The following is a 23,010-nucleotide window of genomic DNA, read 5'->3' as shown; positions in this document are numbered from 1 at the left end:
AAGTGGCTGGCTGAGGTTAGAAGATCATGGAGAAGGAAACTCCGAGGAACTCAGAGGCAAGGATATGGGAAGGATCACTTAAGTGTACATTTCAACGACCAAGAATTAAGATGGGGAGAAGGTGAGAGACAGCCATGAGGGAAACGGCTGAGAAATGATGAGAGAAGACCCAAGGGTTGGAAGCCAAAGAAATGAGTAAGAGTACTTTAAAGGAGTTTAGGAGGAGGGCAGGAGCGCGGTCTGAAAACAGCAACGAGGAGCAAGGAAGACATGGACCCCACCCCAGGCCTGGGGGTACAAAGCAGAGATACAGGAGGAAAACAGCCAGCTCTTGCCAGGCCTTCCATGAAAACAGTAACCTCAGGGAAAGCCAGCTGTCAGAAAAAGAAAGTGAAAGGAATGTTCAGAGAAAATTCTGAAACTAGCACAGATTTTTCTGATAACAGTTCATGGCTCTAGAAAGCACAAGGAGGGGTGTTTAGGAGTCAGGGAGGCATGTTATAAACGGACAAGCTAGAGAATGGACAGAGGCTGAAATAGTGAGGCGTGGGACACGGTGGGGTGTGACCTGGAAGATTGAAAGTTCTTATTGTGATTGACTTACACAAGATTAAGAACATAAGATTTGTCTCAATCGATTCAAAGCAAATGGTGAAGGGGAGGCTGAGTGCCGGAGGTGGGAGGGATGGGTTTCAGGGGCTGCCTCTTCACCCTCAGTGGTCAGGTGAAAGGCATAGGGGAAGTGTGGGCTTAGTCTCAGTGCACAGCTCTCTGGAGTAGGTACTATTATGATTCCCATTTTACTTATGAGAAATAGAGTGAACTTTACTACGTACTTAAAGCTCCAGGACCAAGGACTGCAAGAGCTGGATCATGTCTGCTTTAGGGAGAAGGGATCTGGATCTGCAGAGGGAGAGAGAGGTTATAGAGTATGAAGATCAAGGGGTGGGTCCAGTGTGAAGAGCCAAGCCCTTCCTGACTACCAAAAAGGTCCTTGAGGCTAGACAAATCCACAGAAAATTATAAAGAATACACATTGCCTGTGCATATACATCTTGAGAACTTGGGGAACACAAGTTTAATAGTCATCTAGGCTATACATTTCTCTTTCAACAAAAGCACAAATATCTCCATGTTCCAGAATGGTGTCACTTCTGGTGACATATATTTTGTAGCATTTGGAGCATAATTCAAATATTTATGATGGCCTGCTTTATTACCAATCTTATTTAGTTTTGAGTGCATTCTAATATTTTTGGAATGAATTTTCCAGGCCAATTTATCTGATAAGAAAAAATATAGCTGATATGGTATAAGGAAGATTATGAGAAAACAAAAAGTGAATTATTCTTAGTATTAGCAAAGATTTTAATTAGGCTCTGCTTGCTTTTTATTATCAGGTTGGGGAAATATGGTCCATAATGTAAATAACATTGAAAAGTTGGCTGGAAAGTGTACTAAAAAGCAGTTATTGATGGCATAATACCAACCTGGAAATGCAAAGCAAGTGTTAGTCCAAGAGATCAGCGGTGAGTGATGAACTACAAACATCCCCACTGCTAACAGAATAACAAATAGAATAATGTTGAACATACAAAGCAGGAGATAACTGTGATGAGGGAAAAACACGCCTGAGAGAGGGAACAGACAGAACTTCATTCAGCAATATGACCTTTCTCAATTTCATTCAACCCAAAAGTTCTCTGATGGAATCCAGTAATACACACTGACATCGATAGAACATGCACGTTAAGATTTAATCAAACGTTGCCAATATCTATGACAATAGTTCTGAGAACTGTTTTGCAAAACACATGTATGTGAAAGGGTTACAGGGTATAAAAAGCATTATATTTATAATTGTACTTGTAATAATAATAATTGTAGTATTATTTCTAGTCTCACCAATATGTAGTGTTTACAGCCTTAAGAACCCCTGGCATGATAAGCATTGGCAATCATATCATTCATTATCTGATTTTTTAATTAAGTTCCATAGTAATAATGGGTTTTGCTTTGTTTTGCTTTTCCTTCAAAAATTTCTCCTATAAGACTTCTTACACAACCTTGTAAAGCAATTATACGCCAATAAAGATGTTAAAAAAAAAGACTTCTTTTTTTTTTTTATAATAAATTTATTTATTTATTTATTTGGCTGTGTTGGGTCTTCATTTCTGTGCGAGGGCTTTCTCTAGTAGCGGCGAGCGGGGGCCACTCTTCATCGCGGTGCGCAGGCCTCTCACTGTCGCGGCTTCTCTTGTTGCGGAGCACAGGCTCCAGACGCGCAGGCTCAGTAGCTGCGGCTCACGGGCCTAGTTGCTCCGCGGCATGTGGGATCTTCCCAGACCAGGGCTCGAACCCGTGTCCCCTGCATTGGCAGGCGGATTCTCAACCACTGCGCCACCAGGCAAGCTCAAAAAAGACTTCTTGATGCATTAAATAAATATCTCCAGGTCTCTTTTAACAAGACAAAAACAAACCCGCTTAAAGCTACCTATATTTATGAGCATCAAGAGTGTTGTTAGTATTTCCTGCTCAATATTAATCAGACAAACAGAAACAGGAAAGTATGTGTAAGTTCCATATTCCCCTATTTATCTAAAAAATAAAACCAGAAAAGGAAGCAGCATTCTCACCTAAAAATATCCTCCCCCTCAGCAATGATTCCCATTCTTCATGGGTTTTTATCATTGTTGTTGTTATATCATCAAGGGATTTAAAGAGTAAATAAAAATTTACGATCCAAACATCTATCTCTTCCTCTTCCCCAACTAAGGCTCTGTCTGTCCTGCAAGAAAACACATGCATAGACGGCCAGCCCACTTCTACAGCCACATCACACTGGCACCTGGAAAGTTAGTTCAGCCTCTGTGTGGAGAGGAGTGAGCTAAGCCACTACCCTTGCTTTTCCAAGGCTGAAATTATGGTGGGTTACATCACCTTTTGGCAGAAATATCACCCTTCCTATGTCTCCTTATGAAACACCACCATATGCCTACTCTCATCATGAGGTGTTTCCTGAAATTCATATATTCCTGTGTGTCTAGAGGGCTCAAAGTCCATGAGCAAAGGAAACCCCAAACCCTAAGATCGGGAAATAGATAATGACTAAAAATGACCTCAGTTATTGCAGATCACCGACACAGAATGTATCAGCCCCTAGGAGAAAGGCTTGCTTTTTATAGTTCTGCACATTTTTGTACATTTCTTTAGATTTCAAAGACCCAGTTCCCTAGTGACAAAGGTTTCTATTAATGAGTTAGTGACTCAAGAAAAGGGCACATTGTGCATATAGATAGATAGATGTATGTGTATATATATATATATATATACACACACATATATATATTTGTATGCATGTATATATACACACACACATATATTTGTATGCATGTATATATATACACACACACACACACATACATATATATATATATATATATATATATATATCTCACATCTTCATTATCCATTTATCCGATGGGCACTTAGGTTGTTTCTGTATCTTGTCTATTGTGAAAAATGTTGCAGTGAACATAGGGGTGGATATGTCTTTCCAAGTTTGTGTTTTTGTATTCTTCAGATAAATACCCAGAAAAGACAAGACAAGACAGACCCCAACAACACTGACTTTATCACCTAAATTCTCTACCCATTCCTAATCACTAGTCCTAAACCAAAAAATTAGCAAAGGAATTTCTATCAATGGTCCTGTTAGAATATGAAAAATATTCTTACAGGTGTCACGATTTATGTCACCAATTTATGAATACATTGTGTATCAAATGTTCATATGTAAGTTGAGTTTTGTAGTTGACACGCGTTTTCTTACAGAATCAATGGCTTGAATAACGGTTAGTTTCCTGGCTATCATATGAAAATCTATTTGAACTATTATGTATCTAAGCAAATAGGACTATTGCAAATTTGTTTCACTATTACTCAGAACATTTTTTCTATGGAAAAAACAAATTCAAAGTTCATCCATCCGGGCTTCCCTGGTGGCACAGTGGTTGATAGTCTGCCTGCCGATGCAGGGGACACGGGTTCGCACCCCGGTCTGGGAGGATCCCACATGCCGCGGAGCGGCTGGGCCCGTGGGCCATGGCCGCTGAACCTGCGTGTCCAAAAAAAAAGTTCATCCATCCATTTGTTTATATTAAACTGAATCATATGAAAATGTTGTTTCTGAAGGCCAAAAACAGCTGAATATCAACAACTTCATATGATTAAACCTGATGCATTCATTCAAGAAAAATTAACTGAATATCCTGAGATAGAAAGAGGCTGGGAACAAAGACATGCAAGTCAAAGTACTTGTATTTTACAGACCATCACATCCAGTTAACACACAAATGTGTGTAACAGGTACATGACATTATGAGCAGGAATTTGACGCATTTTGACTCAAGGGCAGCTAAAAACACCACACGTTTCTTCATTACCAAGCAATGTAAGCAGTAGACATCTTCACCTCTCTCTGAACCCAACTCCCTTTGCCGACCCCACACCCTGCGTAGGGACAGGAGGGAGGTTAGGCACCACTTGGCAGACAAACCACATGAACGCAAGTCAGATGTTTACTAGACTTGCCTTCGATAGGAAAGGCCAGAGTCAGTTCATTCTCCACGAGTTTATACATATATAATGGTCTAATTCAAATTTTCTCATTATTCTCTTTAGCTGTAATGTTCATTCAAATTTGTTCCAGATAATAAATAGATTAATCAATTTAATAAGGATATTCAGTCAGTTTTCTATTTGAAAAATCTAGAGGGTGAACACCTCTGCTTTATGTAGGCTGCCTAATTATGTTAACTCTATTTGACTGAGTATATATTAGACAGCGAGCCAAGCAGGCTGTTTGGATCACAATATGACCCCTTATTCTCAACTCTAAATTGTGTAGTTAATCTTCAATTAAATTTCTCACAAATTTCCCCATAGCCAATATTACTGTTATTAAATTCCTATAAAATTATAGTTTGGGGAATTGGATGATACAATCTTAGAAACCAGTCCAGTTCCAATAGAATTTTAAAATTTTAATCATCTTTCTGAATATAAAGTAATATTCATTAATTTTTAAAAAATCAAACAATGCAAAAATAAAGTAGAAAATGAGAGTCAGCTGTAATTGGAGTCAGAAGGGTAGAATAAGGAGAACAAGGAACGGTGATTAAAAAGAGTGAGTGACTTTGCACTTCTTGTATCAAAACAACCACATCCAAAAAGCCACGACCAATATATCCTACTTTGCCTATAACTACCATACAAAACAATATGTGATTAAATACCAGGTATGGTTTAAATTAAAATATGCCCTATAGATTTAGAGGAGAGAGGTCACCCCCAGCTAATGTGTCAAAAATAGCAATAGGTCTAATTCTTTATAAATATCTTATTTGATGATTCGTTCATTCGAGAGAGATTTATTGAGTGACTACAAAGTATAAAGCCCTATCCCCAGACAGCCACTAGGGATACAACATTGAATTGGCCCTGCCCTCCTGAAGATTATATTCTAATGAAGGAGGTAAGATGTGAACAACCAATTACACAGTACATTACTTAGAGTATTATTAAGGTCAAAGAAAGAAGAATACATGGTGCTCTAAGAGTGTAAGGCAATCTAACCTAGTGGGGGAGATATGGAAGATATGTTTGAGGAGTGCTGTTAACTGAGCTGTGAAGGATTCAAAGTGAATTCCTACTAGACAAATGAAAAAAGCAGGAAGCGGGGGTCCATGTATGGAGAGTTGCAAATAAAAAAGCCTTAAAAATAGAAAGCAACAGAGGTTATAGAGGTTATTCAGAGAACTGAAAGGAAACCAGTGTGCCTTGGAGTAGAGGGTGCAATGAGAGGGTAGCCAGAGATGTGGCTGGAGAAATAGGCAGGGGTCAGGTACCATAGGGCAAGGTTTCTGAACCTCAGTGCTACTGGCATTTGGGGTCAATAATTCTTTATTGTGAGTACCTACCCTGCACATTGTAGGATGTTTAACAGTATCTCTGGCCTCTACACACTAGATGCCAGTAGCACTACGCCCCAGCCCCACCTCCCAGGAGAACCAAAAATGTCTCCAGATTTTGCCAATATCCTTGGGGACAAATATATCCTTGGGGACAAAGCCATCCCCAATTAAGAACCACTGCCATAGGCCTTGTAGGTGATGTTAATGAGTTTGGCCTTTATCCTAAAAGCAATGACATGATACTGAATACTTTTAGCAAATGAGTGATTTTCCAAACAATCTGGGTAGGGAAAGAAGAAATTAATTAAAAGCGAAATTCTACAGCTACCAGAGAACTAATAGCTCTCCAGCCTACAGAAGAGAAGGGGGATCTGTTGCTCAACCAAGCCCGAGATGTTCTGAATTAGGTAAGCTGCCTTGTTGGCAGTAGAAACAGGGCCACTGGTTACATGTTTCCTCATTGTTCATTCACTTATCTGGATCATTTAGACTTCAGGGGCCTTTTTTGCATCTGTGTTCACCATACAGCCTAGTAGTAATGCTGGGGGGTGGGACTTAGCTAAAATTAGTATGGGGAATAAATTGTAAATGAACATTATAAAAATATAGACTATGTAGCAATGATTATATTTTATGCTCCTTTGAGTATATCCTCATATGTATATTTTTACCACAAAAAGTATCAAATTCCAGAACCAAAGCAAATATCAAATACTGAAAATGAAGACATTGTGCCACCAGAGGCAGTAATCTTTGCTTTTTTTTTTAAGAAATCTCATGGTTGTACTAACTTGAAACCTTTATTGGTTAGAACAGAACGTCAGTCAACCATTTCCATCCTTATTAACTCAGTTCCTTCTGCTTTTAGGACAGACATATAATTTGACACTGAGGTTTCTCTTCAATTCTGCTGCATTGTCAGTTACTTTTATATTAGTGAGTGCTTAGAGGGTACTTATCATGTAATTTAGAGGCAATAAATAAATCTGGATGAGTTTCTAAAAGACTTGCTATGTACACCCTCATTAGGAACCATAAGAGAACGTTTTCTCTCGTAACACTGACCAGGTGAAAGTTAATTTGTTTAGTGCCTCTACCTTCAGACTTTGTCTTTTTCTCTCTTGCTGTTTCCCATGTGTGGGCTCTGCCAGTGAACTTACTGTTCCTTCTCCATCTGTGCTCACAAACCATGGCCCATCTGTTTAGGATGAGTTTCATTCAAACCAATAACCAAGAAGCAGGAACCAGTGTCCCTAAGCATACAACTGGGATGGAAAAACACTGCCAATGGAATCCCTCTGACCCATAAGCCAGGTGAAGTCTCCAATGGCTAATGCTGTCATTAAACTGCTCTCACTGGAATTCTGGCTCAAAGTTCCAGGCAAATTTCTGACTTTTGCAAAACCATGATTCTGAAACCATTCATGACACAAGTAAATAATGTATATCATGTCTGCTTCTAAGCACTTGCAGCATAGGTTCATGAGCTTTGGTTGGTATCAGAATTATCTGCACTGCCTTTTACAAATACATATGTCCAGGCCCCACTACAGACTTATGGAATACGATTAACCAGAGATAGAAGCAGACCATCTGTGCTTTTAAAAAAATCCCCAAGAGAACCAGCACAGCAAATTCTGATGTGCACCAAAATTTAAGAGTAACTACGTTATAGACTAGAGCAATAATTAGTAATGGTCAAACAATTAATTATTAATTGGTCAGAGATAAATATAATTGACAACATAAATTATTTTACCCCAGGTGATTTGACAGTTTCCTCTACTAGACTCAAATCTCTTTGGAGGAAATACTGATAAAATCTCATGATCACATTTGTACCCCATACCCAGTCATATAGCAGATGCTCAATAAAGTTTAGAAAAATAAAGAAATACAAATCTACATACATGAATATCAACTTTAATCAGTTTTTTTATTTCATTTGTATATAAGAAAAACTTCTAGATGTACACAAAGAGGAAAAAAATGAAATGCCAGGATCTTCACTTCATTTTATCACTTAGAGGTACTATACAAGAAAGTACAACATATCAGGTTCCCAGAAAGGAAATGCATATTCCTCTTACCCATCTTTTCCACCATGAATGCATTTTAAGCCTCAATTATTAAGAGCAATTAAAATAAGCCATTTGTATATGATAGTCATAAAGTTCCCAGGAAGAAATTAGATTACTCCCAAATCCCTCACCCGGCCATCCCCCATACACCCATGCGCTGACCTGACTGCTCATCACCGCGTTACTCTTTTGCAACATCTGCCTCAGAAGATGCCTGCATCTTTTCAAAGACATAGCAGTTTCTGTCCTTGCACAAAGTGGCCCACAACGGATATTCCAGATCCCACATTTGATTTATCAGTAGCTCAAATGCAGAGGAAATGCAGAACCAGAAATCCTAACATGCAGGTACAAAATGCAATGGGTGCATTGGATTGTAATGATATACAAATTCATCCGATGTGTTAAACTCTATACACCTTATGCTAGTTCTCTACTTATTCTGAATCTGTCCAACAATGACAAATATTCTCCCACTTACAGAGTGCTCCGCAAAAATTGCTGAGTAAGGGCACTCATTCCTAATAAATCACTATAATTTATGTTGCACACATCCCCTTGGAGAGGGGCTGATGTGAGCCCCTAATAAGAGGCTGATGTGCATAACCTATTTCCTCAAAAAGAAGAATAAGAAAGAAATGCCTTTCACTGGATTCTTACTCCGGACATGCAGTTGTAAAGCAGAAATTTGATGGTTGAGAGCAGGGCATTAAGCAATGTCGAGAGAGATCAGTTGCCAAATGGAGCTTAGAATAGGGCTTTTTAAAGTAACTCAGATAAAAATTAATGTTACATTGCCTCAGTATCAATGCCATCTTCGCCATTAGTATGGCTAGGATTGCTGCTAAGTACTCGAGAAAGGGGAACTTAAAGGGGAGGGGTGGCTCCACCACCTGTTACTTAGAAAGTCCTGAGATGCATATACACTTGTGCAGTCCACCTATAAACCCCACCACTATCACCATGGCTGATGTCCACCATGTCTTATCCGTACCCCCTTGAATTCAATACTTCCTAGCCTGAAAAATACATAAGAACCACCTGGAGCACTTCTTAAAACAGATGCCTGAACCCACCCCTAGAGATTCTGATTCAGTAGGTTGAGGTGCGGTCCAAATATTGGCATTTCCCAAAGTCTCCCAGGTGATACAGATGCTATTGGTCTGTGGACCACACTTTGAGTGACGTTCCTCCAAGTGATGGAATGATTTACAGAGAGAGGACCCAAAAGTAGCTGCAGTCAGAACTTTTGGGAATACCAACTGTTATGGGTTGAGTTGTGCCCCCCAAAAAAGATATGTTGCAGTCCTAACCCCACCCCCCAGTAAATCAGAATGGACTTTATTTGGAAACAGAGTCTTTACAAAGGTGATCAAGGTAAAATAAGATAATTAGGATGGGCCCTCATTCAATGTGAATGGTGTTCCTATAAAAAAAGGTAAATTTGAACAGAGAGACAGACTTGCACAAAGGGAAAATGATGTAAAGACACACGGGAAGAAGATGGCCATGTGACTGTAAAGATGCATCAGCAAGCCAAGGAACACCAAGGATTACTGGAAGCTAGAAAAGGCAAGGAAGGATTCTCCCATAGAGCCTTCAGAGAGAGCACAGCTCTGCAGACATCTTGATTTCAGACTTCTAGTGACTAGCATTATGTGACAATAGATTTCTGTTGTTTTAAGACACCCAGTTTTGGGTACTTTCTCACAGCAGCCCTAGAAAACTAACACGCCAATATTTACAGGAACAGAAGGAAGTGCCCACAAAGGAGGCTAAGAGGCCATGGTTGGATGGAGAGAAGTGCTATATCATAGGACCAAAGGGGAAAGAGGCTGAATTGAATTTGGATTAAAGAGGAACATGTAAGAATTTCACAGAAATTACCTAAACAATTGTCTTCCCTTTAAAATGACATTTCTGGTCAAGTGAAAAACTTTAACTGGTCATGTGATGAGGAAATCTCAAAACATTTTTGAGACATCAGTTGTTAGCAGGAAAGAACTATAACAAATCCTTACATGTCCATAGGACCTTACTACTCAAAACATTTTTATCATTGATTCTCAGAACAATCTGATAAGGTAGACATTGACTCCATTGTTTAAATAAGAGCTGAGAAAAAAACTAAACTTTAAGTGAAATTATAAAATATACAAACATTAGGTTAACTGTTTCCTTATTTAATATCTACAATAATCTTCTGAGGGAGATGTCATTCACCTTTCACAACAGAAATATAGAAATCTTAGGTAAATTGTCCAGGATCAGACAACTGGTAAGTGGTTTTTAAAAAAGGCATTCAAACTCATATCTGTTGCCTCCAAAACTCATGTTCTTTCCACTACATGGTAACAGGCCTCCATGGGGACTGCTGAACTCCATGAAATAATTACTAAAATGAGACAGGTACTGAAAATGGAACTATTTTTTTTTTCCTTCTGACTCCCCTTTGCCCATTTCTCCCACCTCCCACCCCCTGCCTCTGGCAACCACCAGTCTATTCTCTAACTCTATCAGCTTAGTTTTTTGGGGGTTTTTGGGGTTTTTTTTTGTGGTACATGGGGGTTTTTTGGGTTTTTTTTTTTTTGTGGTACACGGGCCTCTCACTGTTGTGGCCTCTCTCATTGCAGAGCACAGGCTCTGGACGCACAGGCTCAGCGGCCATGGCTCATGGGCCTAGCCACTCCACAGCATGTGGGATCTTCCCGGACTGGGGCACGAACCGGTGTCCCCTGCATCGGCAGGCGGACCCTCAACCACTGCGCCACCAGGGAAGCCCAGCTTAGTTTTTTTATTTGCCTTTTTAAGAGTCCATGTGTAAGAGACATCATACAATATTTGTCTTCCTCTCCCTGACCTATATTTCACTTAGCATAATCCCCTTGAGGTCCATCCAAGTTGTTGCAGATGGCAAGATTTCATTCATTTTCATGGCTACATAATATCCCATTTCATATATATACCACAATTTCTTTATCCATTCATCCATCAATGGATATTTAGGTTGTTTCCATATCTTGGCTACTGTAAATAGTGCTGCAATGAACAAGGGGGTTCATATATCTTTTCCAATTAATGTTTTTGTTTTCCTTGGAAAAATACCCAAAAATAGAATTGCTCTTGGTTTCACTGATCTTTCCTATTGTTTTTTTTTTTTTTTTCCTGGTCTCTACTGTACTTATTTCCTCTCTGATCTTTATCATTCCCTTCCTTCTGCTGACTTTGGGCTTTGTTTGGTCTTCTTTCTCTAATTTCTTTAGATTGTAGTTTAGGTTATTTGAGAATACTCTGCCCATTTTTTAATCAGGTTATTTTTTTGTTGTTGAGTTGTATGAGTTAGTTACATATTTTTAATGTTAACCCTTTATCGGATATATGATTTTCAAATATTTTCTCCCATTCAGTAGGTCGCATTTTTATTTTGTTGATGATTTCCTTTGCTGTGCAGAGACTTTTTAGTTTGATATAGTCCGCTTGATTTTTTTTTGCTTTTGTTGCTTTTACTTTGGGTCTGAGAGTCAAAAAATTATTGCCAAGACATTGTCAAGGAGCTTACCACCTCTGTTTTCTTCTAGGAGTTTTATGGTTTCAGGTGTTAAGTTTAAGCCCTTATTCCATTTGGAGTTAATTTTTTTGTATGATATAAGATAGTGGTCCAGTTTCATTCTTTTGCATGTGGCTAGCCAGTTTTCCCAATAATTATTACAATGAGATAGGTACTGAAAGTGGATTTATGAAACTATATCTTCGTAACTTCACAGAAATAGTTAAAAGATATTTCTCCTATCTGAGAGAACTTTATGCACAGAGTAGCTAAAGAAAACTCACTTAGAAGTAATTAGAGTTTATTGCTGCCAAAATAAAATGTATTTCCCATCAATGTGTATTAGTAAAATGGACCTCCTGGTCAGGTGAATAACATTAACTGGCTATGTGGTTAGGAAATCTCAAAGCAGAATTTGGAGGTCACAATCAGAATTATGTGTATACTTACTTATTCTTCTCCTTGATAAAGGGTGGAAGTCAGCTTAGGACACAAACCATATGGCACACTGCAATGTAAAATTTAAGTATTTTAATAACATCATGTTTTCTTAACACACTGAAGATTAAATAAAGTTTTATGGTTTAATAAAGATTTCTCACAGGACCTAAAAGGTTTTTTTTCAAAGACTAACCTACTTCATTTTAAGGTAATTTTCATGCATCTTTAAGTTCTAAAAGAGGATTTCAATACTGCTTAAAATCCAAGAATCCAGAGGAGCAAAGATATAGCATTCTTTTTGGACTCACAGAGTAATAAGGGTTGTCCAAGAGGCATTTAATTTATCCATGTAGTCTTAATACCTTAAAGAAATGTATTTTAAATAATGATCATAAATAAATAATAATGAGTCCTTCATGGGATATCCTACCTGTCCCCAGGCTCTCTTCTTCCCACAATCAAAATTACTTGAAGCCTCAACTGTGCCCCAGTGTTTAGGATTCTGATCTTATGGAGAAATATTATGAACAACCGTAGCCCAAAACTTAGGGTCAAACAGAATCAGCTAAGTCTCCTTGACTGCTAGACCAAGGCAGGTGCTTGAAACCAAATTCTAACTAGCTGTATTTTGTTCTAGTTTCTGCACTGAAGTCTTTCTTTCAGTAACATGCATAGTGCATGTATTCCTCCAGAGTTGAGACTTTGGCTTCATCTGGCCAGTCTCCCTGCTGGAACAGTCTTGCCCTAAATTCCAGTCTAGTGGCTGAGAACTTGCAATTCGTGGAATGGTTTCTCTGGTCCTACCAGCCTAAAGGTCTGCCTGGACTCCTAAGCACTTGCATTATATTACTTTATCTTACCTATCAAAACACTTATAACTCCATGATGAGCCTTTATTTTGTTCACTATATACTTTTTAATAATGGGCTCTGCATCTCATCAACTGTATTAAACCACATATATCATTTTCTCATCTGTTCCATTCCAATGAAGTGGCCTTTCACTATACTCTATCCTGCCAAGGTTAACTGTGCGAAATCAGCCCAGTCCTGAACACAACCTGTTTTAGGGATCACTTCTTGGATCCACCTAAATGCAGAATTGTCAGCACCTTGTCTTTCCTTCCCTCCTTTAGGGTCTTCATCATCAAAACTTCATAGTTTCTACCCACCTCAATCGTTTATAAAATACAAAATTAGATCCTCAAAAAAATAAAGGAGCTAGCGATATCAGCCAAAATGACAAAGAAGTAACAAATGTTTATAAGTAGTATGCCTCTCATTCCTAAAATAAAAATTGAAAGGATGCCATTTTAATTAATATTTCAGGCTATGTCGTAAATCCTGCCTTTTTTTCAGAAGGATAAATAATATTTGCATTTAATGAAAATTATATGGTAATTGAATCTCCAGAATTCAGTACAATAATCTTTAAATTTTAGTTGTTGGTGTTTTGTTTTGCCCCACATAATTTTGGAAATAAGTCACGTTCTAAGCACCTTTGCAAGAAGTCTATTCTTCAAAGGAAAGGCCTACATTGCCTTACATACAATATCTGATAATTCCATCCAATATTAAACCCATAAATACCTACACATTGGTTGAAACCACACGCTGGGGCATTTTATTAAGATTTATAAAATCTTTGCTGATTGTTGTGAGGGGGACCTTCAAGATGGTGGAGGAGTAAGACGTGGAGATCACCTTCCTCCCCACAAATACATCAAAAATACATCTACAAGTGGAACAACTCCTACAAAACACCTACTGAACTCTGGAAGAAGACCTCAGACTTCCCAGAAGGCAAGAAAATCCCCACGTACCTGGGTAGGGCAAAAGAAAAAAGAAAAAACAGACAAAAGAATAGGGACAGGACCTGCACCTCTGGGAGGGAGCTGTGAAGGAGGAAAAATTTCCACACACTAGGAAGCCCCTTCACTGGTAGAGACGGGGACTTGCCTGGGGGTGGTGGTGGGGAAGCTCTGGAGCCACGGAGGAGAGCGCAGCAACAGGGGTGCAGAGGGCAAAGTGGAGAGATTCCAGCACAGAGGATCGGTGCCGACCAGCACTCACCAGCCCGAGAGGCTTGTCTGCTCACCCGCCAGGGCAGGTGGGGGCTGGGAGCTGAGGTTCGGGCTTCAGAGGTCAGATCCCAGGGATAACACTGGGGTTGGCTGCATGAACACAGCCTGAAGGGGGCTAGTGCACCACAGCTAGCCGGGAGGGAGTCCAGGAAAAAGTCTGGAACTGCCTAAGAGGCAAGAGACCATTGTTTCGGGGTGCATGAGGAGAGGGGATTCCTTTCCCGTCTGCCCACAGAAGGCAGAGCACCGCCTAAACGAGCTCCAGAGACAGGCACAAGCTGCGGCTATCAGCTCGGACGCCAGAATCGGGCGTGAAATGCTAAGGCTGCTGCTGCTGCCACCAAGAATCCTGTGTGCAAGTGCAGCTCACTATCGACACACGACGCCCCCCGACTGGGAGACTGTGCAGCCCGCCACTGCCAGGGTCCCATGATCCATGGACAACTTCCCTGGGAGAACACACGATGCGCCTCAGGCTGCAGCAACATCACATCGGCCTCTGCCACCACAGGCTCGCCCTGCATTCCAGCTATGACAACCATACCCCTCCCTCCCTCTGGCCTGAGTGAGCCAGAGCCCCCTAATCAGCTGCTGCTTTAACCCCCTATTGTCTGGGAGGGGAAAAGATGCCTGAGGGTAACCTACACGCAGAGGTGGGGCGAAAACCAAAGCTGAAGCCCAGGAGCTGTGCAAACAAAGAAGAGAAAGGGCAATTTCTCCATGCAGCCTCAGAAGCAGTGGATTAAATCCCCACAATCAAATTGATGTATCCTGCATCTGTTGAACACCTGAACAGACAACGAATCATCCCAAAATTGAGGCAGCGGACTTTGGGAGCAGCTGTAGACTTGGGGTTTGCTGTCTGCGACTGAATTGCTTCTGATTTTTTGTTTATCCTAGTTTAGTTTTTAGCGCTTCTTATCATTGGTGGATTTATTTACTGGATTTGTTGCTCTTTTTTTTTTTTTTTTTTTTACATCTTTATAGGGGTATAATTGCTTTACACTGGTATCTTAGTTTCTGCTTTATAACTAAGTGAATCAGTTATACATATACATATGTTCCCATATTTCCTCCATCCCACATCTCCCTCACTCCCACCCTCCCCATCCTACCCATCCAGGTGGTCACAAAGCACAGAGCTGATCTCACTGTGCTATGCGGCTGCTTCCCACTAGCTATCTATTTTACATTTGGTAGTGTACATATGTCCATGCCACTCTCTCTCTTTGTCACAGCTTACCTTTCCCCCTCCCCATATCCTCAAGTCCATTCTCTAGTAGGTCTGTGTCTTTATTCCCATCTTACCCTAGGTTCTTCATGACATTTTTTTTTATGATCCTTTTAATGTGCTGTTGGATTCTGTTTGCTAGTATTTTGTTGAGGATTTTTGCATCTATGTTCATCAGTGATATTGGCCTTTAGTTTTCTTTCTTTGTGACATCATTGTCTGGTTTTGGTATCAGGGTGATGGTGGCCTTGTAGAATGAATTTGGGAGTATTCCTCCCTCTGCTATATTTTGGAAGAGTTTGAGAAGGATAGCTGTTAGCTCTTCTCTAAATATTTGATAGAATATACCGGTGAAGCCATCTGATCCTGGGCTTTTGTTTGTTGGAAGATTTTTAATCACAATTTCAATTTCAGTGCTTGTCATTGGTCTCTTCATATTTTCTATTTCTTCCTGATTCAGTCTTGGCAGGTTGTGCATTTCTAAGAATTTGTCCATTTCTTCCAGATTGTCCATTTTATTGGCATAGAGTTGCTTGTAGTAATCTCTCATGATCTTTTTTATTTCTGCAGTGTCAGTTGTTACTTCTCCTTTTTCATTTCTAATTCTATTGATTTGAGTCTTCTCCCTTTTTTTCTTGATGAGTCTGGCTAATGGTTTATCAATTTTGTTTATCTTCTCAAAGAACCAGCTTTTAGTTTTATTGATCTTTGCTATGGTTTCCTTCATTTCGTTTTCATTTATTTCTGATCTGATCTTTATGACTTCTTTCCTTCTGATAACTATGGGATTTTATTGTTCTTCTTTCTCTAATTGCTTTAGGTGAAAGGTTAGGTTGTTTATTTGAGACGTTTCCTGTTTCTTAAGGTAGGATTGTATTGCTATAAACTTCCCTCTTAGAACTGCTTTTGCTGCAACCCATAGGTTTTGGGTCGTCGTGTCTCTATTGTCATTTGTTTCCAGGTATTTCTGATTTCCTCTTTGATTTCTTCAGTGATCATTTCGTTACTAAGTAGTGTATTATTTAGCTTCCATTTGTTTGTATTTTTTACAGATCTTTTCCTGTAATTGGTATCTAGTCTTATAGCGTTGTGGTTGGAAAAGATAATTGATACAATTTCAATTTTCTTAAATTTACCAAGGCTTGATTTGTGACCCAAGATATGATCTTTCCTGGAGAATGTTCCATGAGCACTTGAGAAAAATGTGTATTCTGTTGTTTTTGGATGGAATGTCCTATAAATATCAATTAAGTCCATCTTGTTTAATGTATCATTTAAAGCTTGTGTTTCCTTATTTATTTTCATTTTGGATGATCTGTGCATTGGTGAAAGTGGGGTGTTAAAGTCCCCTACTATGAATGTGTTACTGTCGATTTCCCCTTTTATGGCTGTATTTGCTTTATGTATAAAGGTGCTCCTATTTTGCGTGCATAAATATTTATAATTTTTATATCTTTTTCTTGGATCGATCCCTTGATCATTATGTACTGTCCTTCTTTGTCTCTTCTAATAGTCTTTATTTTAAAGTCTCTTTTGTCTGATATGAGAATTGCTACTCCAGCTTTCTTTTGGTTTCCATTTGCATGGAATATCTTTTTCCGTCCCCTTACTTTCAGTCTGTATGTGTCTCTAGGTCTGAAGTGGGTCTCTTGTAGACAGCATATATATGGGTCTTGTTTTTGTATCCATTCAGCCAGTCTGTGTCTTTTCGTGGGAGCATTTAATCCATTTATATTTAAGGTAATTATCAATATGCATGTTTCTATTCCCATTTTCTTAATTGTTTTGGGTTTTTTATTGTAGGTCTTCTCCTTCTCTTGTGTTTCCTGCCTAGAGAAGTTCCTTTAGCATTTGTTGTAAAGATGGATTGGTGGTGCTGAACTCGCTCAGCTTTTGCTTGTCTGTAAAGGTTTTAATTTCTCCATCAAATCTGAATGAGATCCTTGCTGGGTAGAGTAATCTTGGTTGTAGTTTTTCCTCCTTCATCACTTTAAATATGTCCTACCAGTCTCAGCTGGCTTGCAGAGTTTCTGCTGAAAGATCAGCTGTTAACCTTATGGGGATTCCCTTGTGTGTTATTTGTTGTTTTTCCCTTGCTGCTTTTAATATGTTTTCTTTGTATTTAATTTTTGACTGTTCGATTAATATGTGTCTTGGCATATTTCTCCTTGGATTTATCCTGTATGGGACTCTCTGTGCTTCCTGGACTTGATTAACTACTTCCTTTCTCATATTAGGGAAGTTTTCAACTATAATCTCTTCAAATATTTTCTCAGTCCCTTTCTTTTTCTCTTCTTCTTCTGGATCCCCTATAATTCAAATGTTGGTGCATTTAATGTTGCCCTAGTGGTCTCTGAGACTGTCCTCAGTTCTTTTCATTCTTTTTACTTTATTCTGCTCTGCAGTAGTTATTTCCACTATTTTATCTTCCAGGTCACTTATCTGTTCTTCTGCCTCAGTTATTCTGCTATTGATCCCATATAGAGTATTTTTAATTTCATTTATTGTGTTGTTCATCGTTGCTTGTTTCATCTTAGTTCTTCTAGGTTCTTGTTAAACTTTTCTTGCATTTTCTGTATTCTATTTCCAAGATATTGGATCATCTTTACTGTCATGATTCTGAATTCTTTTTCAGGTAGACTGCCTACTTCCTCTTCATTTGTTAGGTCTGGTGGGTTTTTATCTCACTCCTTCATCTGCTGTGTGTTTTTCTGTCTTCTCATTTTGCTTATCTTAACTGTGTTTGGGGTCTCCTGTTTGCATGCTGCAGGTTCATAGTTCCCGTTGTTTTTGGTGCCTGTCCCCAGTGGCTAAAGTTGGTTCAGTGGGTTGTGTAGGCTTCCTAGTGGAGGGGACTAGTGCCTATATTCTGGTGGATGAGGCTGGATCTTGTCTTTCTGGTGGGCAGGTCCACGTCTGGTGGTGTGTTTTGGGGTGTCTGTGGACTTATTATGAATTTAGGGAGCCTCTCTGCTAATGGATGGGGTTGTGTTCCTGTCTTGCTAGTTGTTTGTCATAGGCTGTCCAGCACTGTAGCTTTCTGGTCGTTGAGTGAAGCTGGGTGTTGGTGTTGAGATGGAGATCTCTGGGAGATTTTTGCCATTTGATATTATGTGGAGCTGGGAGGTCTCTTGTGGACCAGTGTCCTGAAGTTGGCTCTCCCACCTCAGAGGCACAGCACTGACTCCTGGCTGCAGCACCAAGAGCCTTTCATCCACCCGGCAAGTCAGAAGGATTCATTTTTTTTCTCCTTCTCTTTCCTTTCAAAATTTGCAAACCATCACAGCCTCTACACTGACTTGATTGGGCAACTCGGAGCTTGCAGGAAAATTCCTCCAGCCATACTCTTCTGGCTGCTGAAGTGGACCCACAAAAGGAGAGCTCATGGAGAGGTCTTTGGAAGCTGTCATTTCTATTGAAAGTGTACTCTAGTGTTTGAGGCCACTGTTGTTTAACTAGACTAGTAGTGAGGAGGATGATCTGGAACCTGGAGACTGCCAGGCATCTGTACATCAACCTTCTGAGATCAATGGCTTCTGCTATACTTCCATCTTCCAATCTCATGCAAATTCCTCCCTCAGTCGGTGCTAACCTGCTGCGCCCTGAGCTCGCTGCCTCTTCCGCCTGAGGAGGTGCTGGGTCCATCCCTCTTGTAGTCTCAACGGCTTTTGTCTCAGGAGCTTTTAGGCTTCATCTGAACATTTCTTTCTCCAGTCTTGGTCTGGAAACCAATCGGAGTCGAACTGGGTCTGACTTAGAAATGCAACCTGGTCGCTCTCTTTATTTTTTTAAATTATCATTATATTTCTATGTTAATAATTTCTTTTATTTTTTTATTTATTATTATATTCTTCTTTCTTTTTTCTCCCTTTTCCTCTGAGCCATGTGCCTGACACAGTCTTGGTGCTCCGGCCTGGTATCAGGCCTGAGCCTCTAAGGTGGCAGAGCCAAGTTCAGAACAGTGGACCACCAGAGACCTCTTGGCCCCAGGTAATATCAATCAGCGAGAGATCTCCGAATCAGAGCTAAGAGTCTTAAGCTCCACCCAATGGCCAGCAAGCACCAGGGCTGGACGCCCCAGGAATGCTACCCCTCCCATTAGCAGACAGGCTGTCTACAATCATACAAGGTTCACAGACACCCCAAAACACACCACCAGATGTGGCCATGCCTATCAGAATGACAAGATCCAGCCTCACCCACCAGAACACAGGCACCAGTCCCCTCCACGAGGAAGCCTACACAAGCCACTGAACCAACCTCACCCACTGGGGGCAGACACCAAAAACAACAGGAATTATGAACCTAGCCTGTAGAAAGCAGAGCCCAAACACAGTAAGTTAAACAGAAAAAGAAGACAGAGATACATGCAGCAGATGAAGATGCAAGGTAAAAACCCACCAGACCAAACAAATGAAGAGGAAATAGGCAGTCTACCTGAAAAAGACTTCAGAGTAATGATAGTAAAGATGATCCAAAATCTTGGAAATAGAATGGATAAAATACAAGAAACTTTTAACAAAGACATTGAAGAACTAAAGAGCATACAAACAATGATGAACAACACAATAAGTGAAATTAAAAATTCTCCAGAAGGAATCAATAGCAGAATAACTGTGGCAGAAGAACAGATGACTAACATGGAAAATAAAAGAGTGGAAATAATTACCGCAGAGCAGAATAAAGAAAAAAGAATGAAAAGAATTGAGGACAGTCTCAGAGACTTCTGGGACAATATTAAATGTACCAACATTCAAAATATAGGGGTCCCAGAAGAACAAGAGAAAAAGAAAGGGTCTGAGAAAATATTTGAAGTGATTATAGTTGAAAACTTCCCTAACATGGGAAAGGAAATAGTCATTCAAGTCCAGGAAGCACAGAGAGTCCCATACAGGATAAATCTAATGAGAACCACGCCAAGACACATATTGATCAAATTACTAAAAATTAAATACAAAGAAAAAATATTAAAGGCAGCAAGGGAAAAGCAACAAATAATATACAAGGGAATCCTCAAAAGGATAACAGCTGATCTTTCAGTAGAAACTCTGCAAGCCAGAAGGGAGTGGCAGGACATATTTAAAGTGATGAAAGGGAAAAACCTACAACCAAGATTACTCTACCCAGCAAGGACCTCATTGAGATTTGACGGAGAAATCAAAACCTTTACAGGCAAGAATAAGTTAAAAGAATTCATCACCACTGATCCAGCTTTACAACAGATGCGAAAGGAACTTCTCTAGGGAGGAAGCACAAGAGAAGGAAAAGACTTACAATAACAAAACAATTGAGAAAACAGTAATAGGAATATACATATCGATAATTACCTTAAATGAAAATGGATTAAATGCTCCAGCCATAAGACATAGACTGGCTGAATGGATACAAAAACAAGACGCGTATTTATGCTGTCTACAAGAGACCCACTTCATACCTAGGGACACATACAGACTGAAAGTGAGGGGATGGAAAAAGATATTCCATGCAAAAGGAAATCAAAAGAAAGTTGGAGTAGCAATACTCATATCTGACAAAACAGACTTTAAAAAAAAGACTGTTGGGGCTTCCCTGGTGGCACAGTGGTTGAGAGTCTGCCTGCTGATGCAGGGGACACGGGTTCGTGCCCGGGAAGATCCCACATGCCACGGAGTGGCTAGACCCATGAGCCATGGGCGCTGAGCCTGCGTGTCCGGAGTCTGTGCTCCACAACGGTAGAGGCCACAACAGTGAGAGGCCCGCATATCACAAAAAAATAAATAAATAAATAAAGACTATTACATGAGACAAAGAAGGACACTACATAGTGATCAATGGATTAATACAAGAAGATATAACAATTGTAAATATTTATGCACTCAACATAGGAGCACCTCAATACATAAGCCAAAAAAGGGGATATCAACAGGAACACATTAACAGTAGGGGACTTTAACACTGCACTTTCACCAATGGACAGATCATCCAAAATAAAAATAAATAAGGAAACACAAGCTAAAAATGACACATTAGACAAGATGGACTTAAATGATATTTACCGACTTTCTATCCGAAGACAACAGAATACACTTTCTTCACAAGTATTCATGGAATATTCTCCAGGATAAATCATATCTTGGATCACAAATCAAGCCTTGGTAAATTTAAGAAAATTGAAATCATATCAAGTAACTTTTCTGACCACAACGCTATGAGACTAGATAACAATTACAGGAAAAAACTGTAAAAAATACTAACACAGGGAGGCTTAATAATATGCTACTAAATAATCAAAAGATCACTGAAGAAATCAAAAAATACCTAGAAACAAATGACAATGAAAACACGACAATCCAAAACCTATGGGATGTAGCAAAAGCAGTTCTAAAAGGGAGGTCTAGCAATAAAATCCTACCTCAAGAAACAAGAAACATGTCAAATAAACAACCTAGCCTTACAATGAAAGCAATTAGAGAAAGAAAAACAAAACAAAAAAATCCCTAAAGTTAGTAGGAAAGAAATCATAAAGATTAGATCAGAAAAAAATGAAAAAGAAATAAAGGCAACAGTAGCAAAGATCAATAAAACTAAAAGCTGGATTTTTGAGAAGATAAACAAAATGTTAAACCATTAGCCAGACTCATCAAGAAAAAAAGGGAGAAGACTCAAATCAATAGAATTAGAAATGAAAAAGGAGAAGCAACAACTGACACTGCAGAAATACAAAGGATCATGAGAGATTACTACAAGCAACTCTTTGCCAATAAAATGGACAACCTGGAAGAAATGGACAAATTTTTAGAAAAGCACAACCTTCTGAGACTGAACTACGAAGAAACAGAAAATATAAACAGACCAATCACAAGTAATGAAATTGAAACTGTGATAACAAGTCTTCCAACAAACAAAAGCCAAGGATCAGATGGCTTCACAGGCGAATTCTATCAAATATTTAGAGGAGAGCTAACACCTATCCTTCTCAAACTCTTCCAAAATATAGCAAAGGGAAGAACACTCCCAAACTCATTCTACGAGGCCACCATTCATTACCCTGATACCAAAACCAGACACTCATGTCACAGAAAAAGAAAATTACAGGCCAATGTCACTAATGAACATAGACACAAAAATCCTCAACAAAATACTAGCAAACAGAATCCAACAACACATTAAAAGGATCATACACCGTAATCAAGTGGGATTTATCCCAGGAAGGTAAGGATTCTTCAATATATGCAAATCAATCAATGTGATTCACCATATTGACAAATTGAAGGATAAAACCATATAGATGCAGAAAAAGGTTCCGGCAAAATTTAACACCATTTTTTGATAAAAACTCTCCAGAGTATGCATAGAGGGAACCTACCTCAACATAATAAAGGCCATAAATGACAATACCTACAGCCAACATCATTCTCAATGGTGAAAAACTGAAACTATTTTCTTTAAGATCAGGAACAAGACAAGGTTGCCCACTCTCACCACTATGATTCAACATAGTTTTGGAAGTTTTACCCACAGCAATCAGAGAAGAATAAGAAATAAAAGGAATACAAATCATAAAAGAAGAAGTAAAACTGTCACTGTTTGCAGATGACATGATATTATTCATAGAGAATCCTAAAGATGCTACCAGAAAACAACTAGAGCTAATCAGTGAACTTGGTAAAGTA

The sequence above is a fragment of the Neophocaena asiaeorientalis genome, unplaced genomic scaffold (genome assembly GCF_003031525.2).
Source record: "Neophocaena asiaeorientalis asiaeorientalis breed wild unplaced genomic scaffold, Neophocaena_asiaeorientalis_V1.1 scaffold134, whole genome shotgun sequence".
NCBI lineage: Eukaryota > Metazoa > Chordata > Mammalia > Artiodactyla > Phocoenidae > Neophocaena > Neophocaena asiaeorientalis.
Note: the sequence above shows the minus strand (reverse complement) of the source record.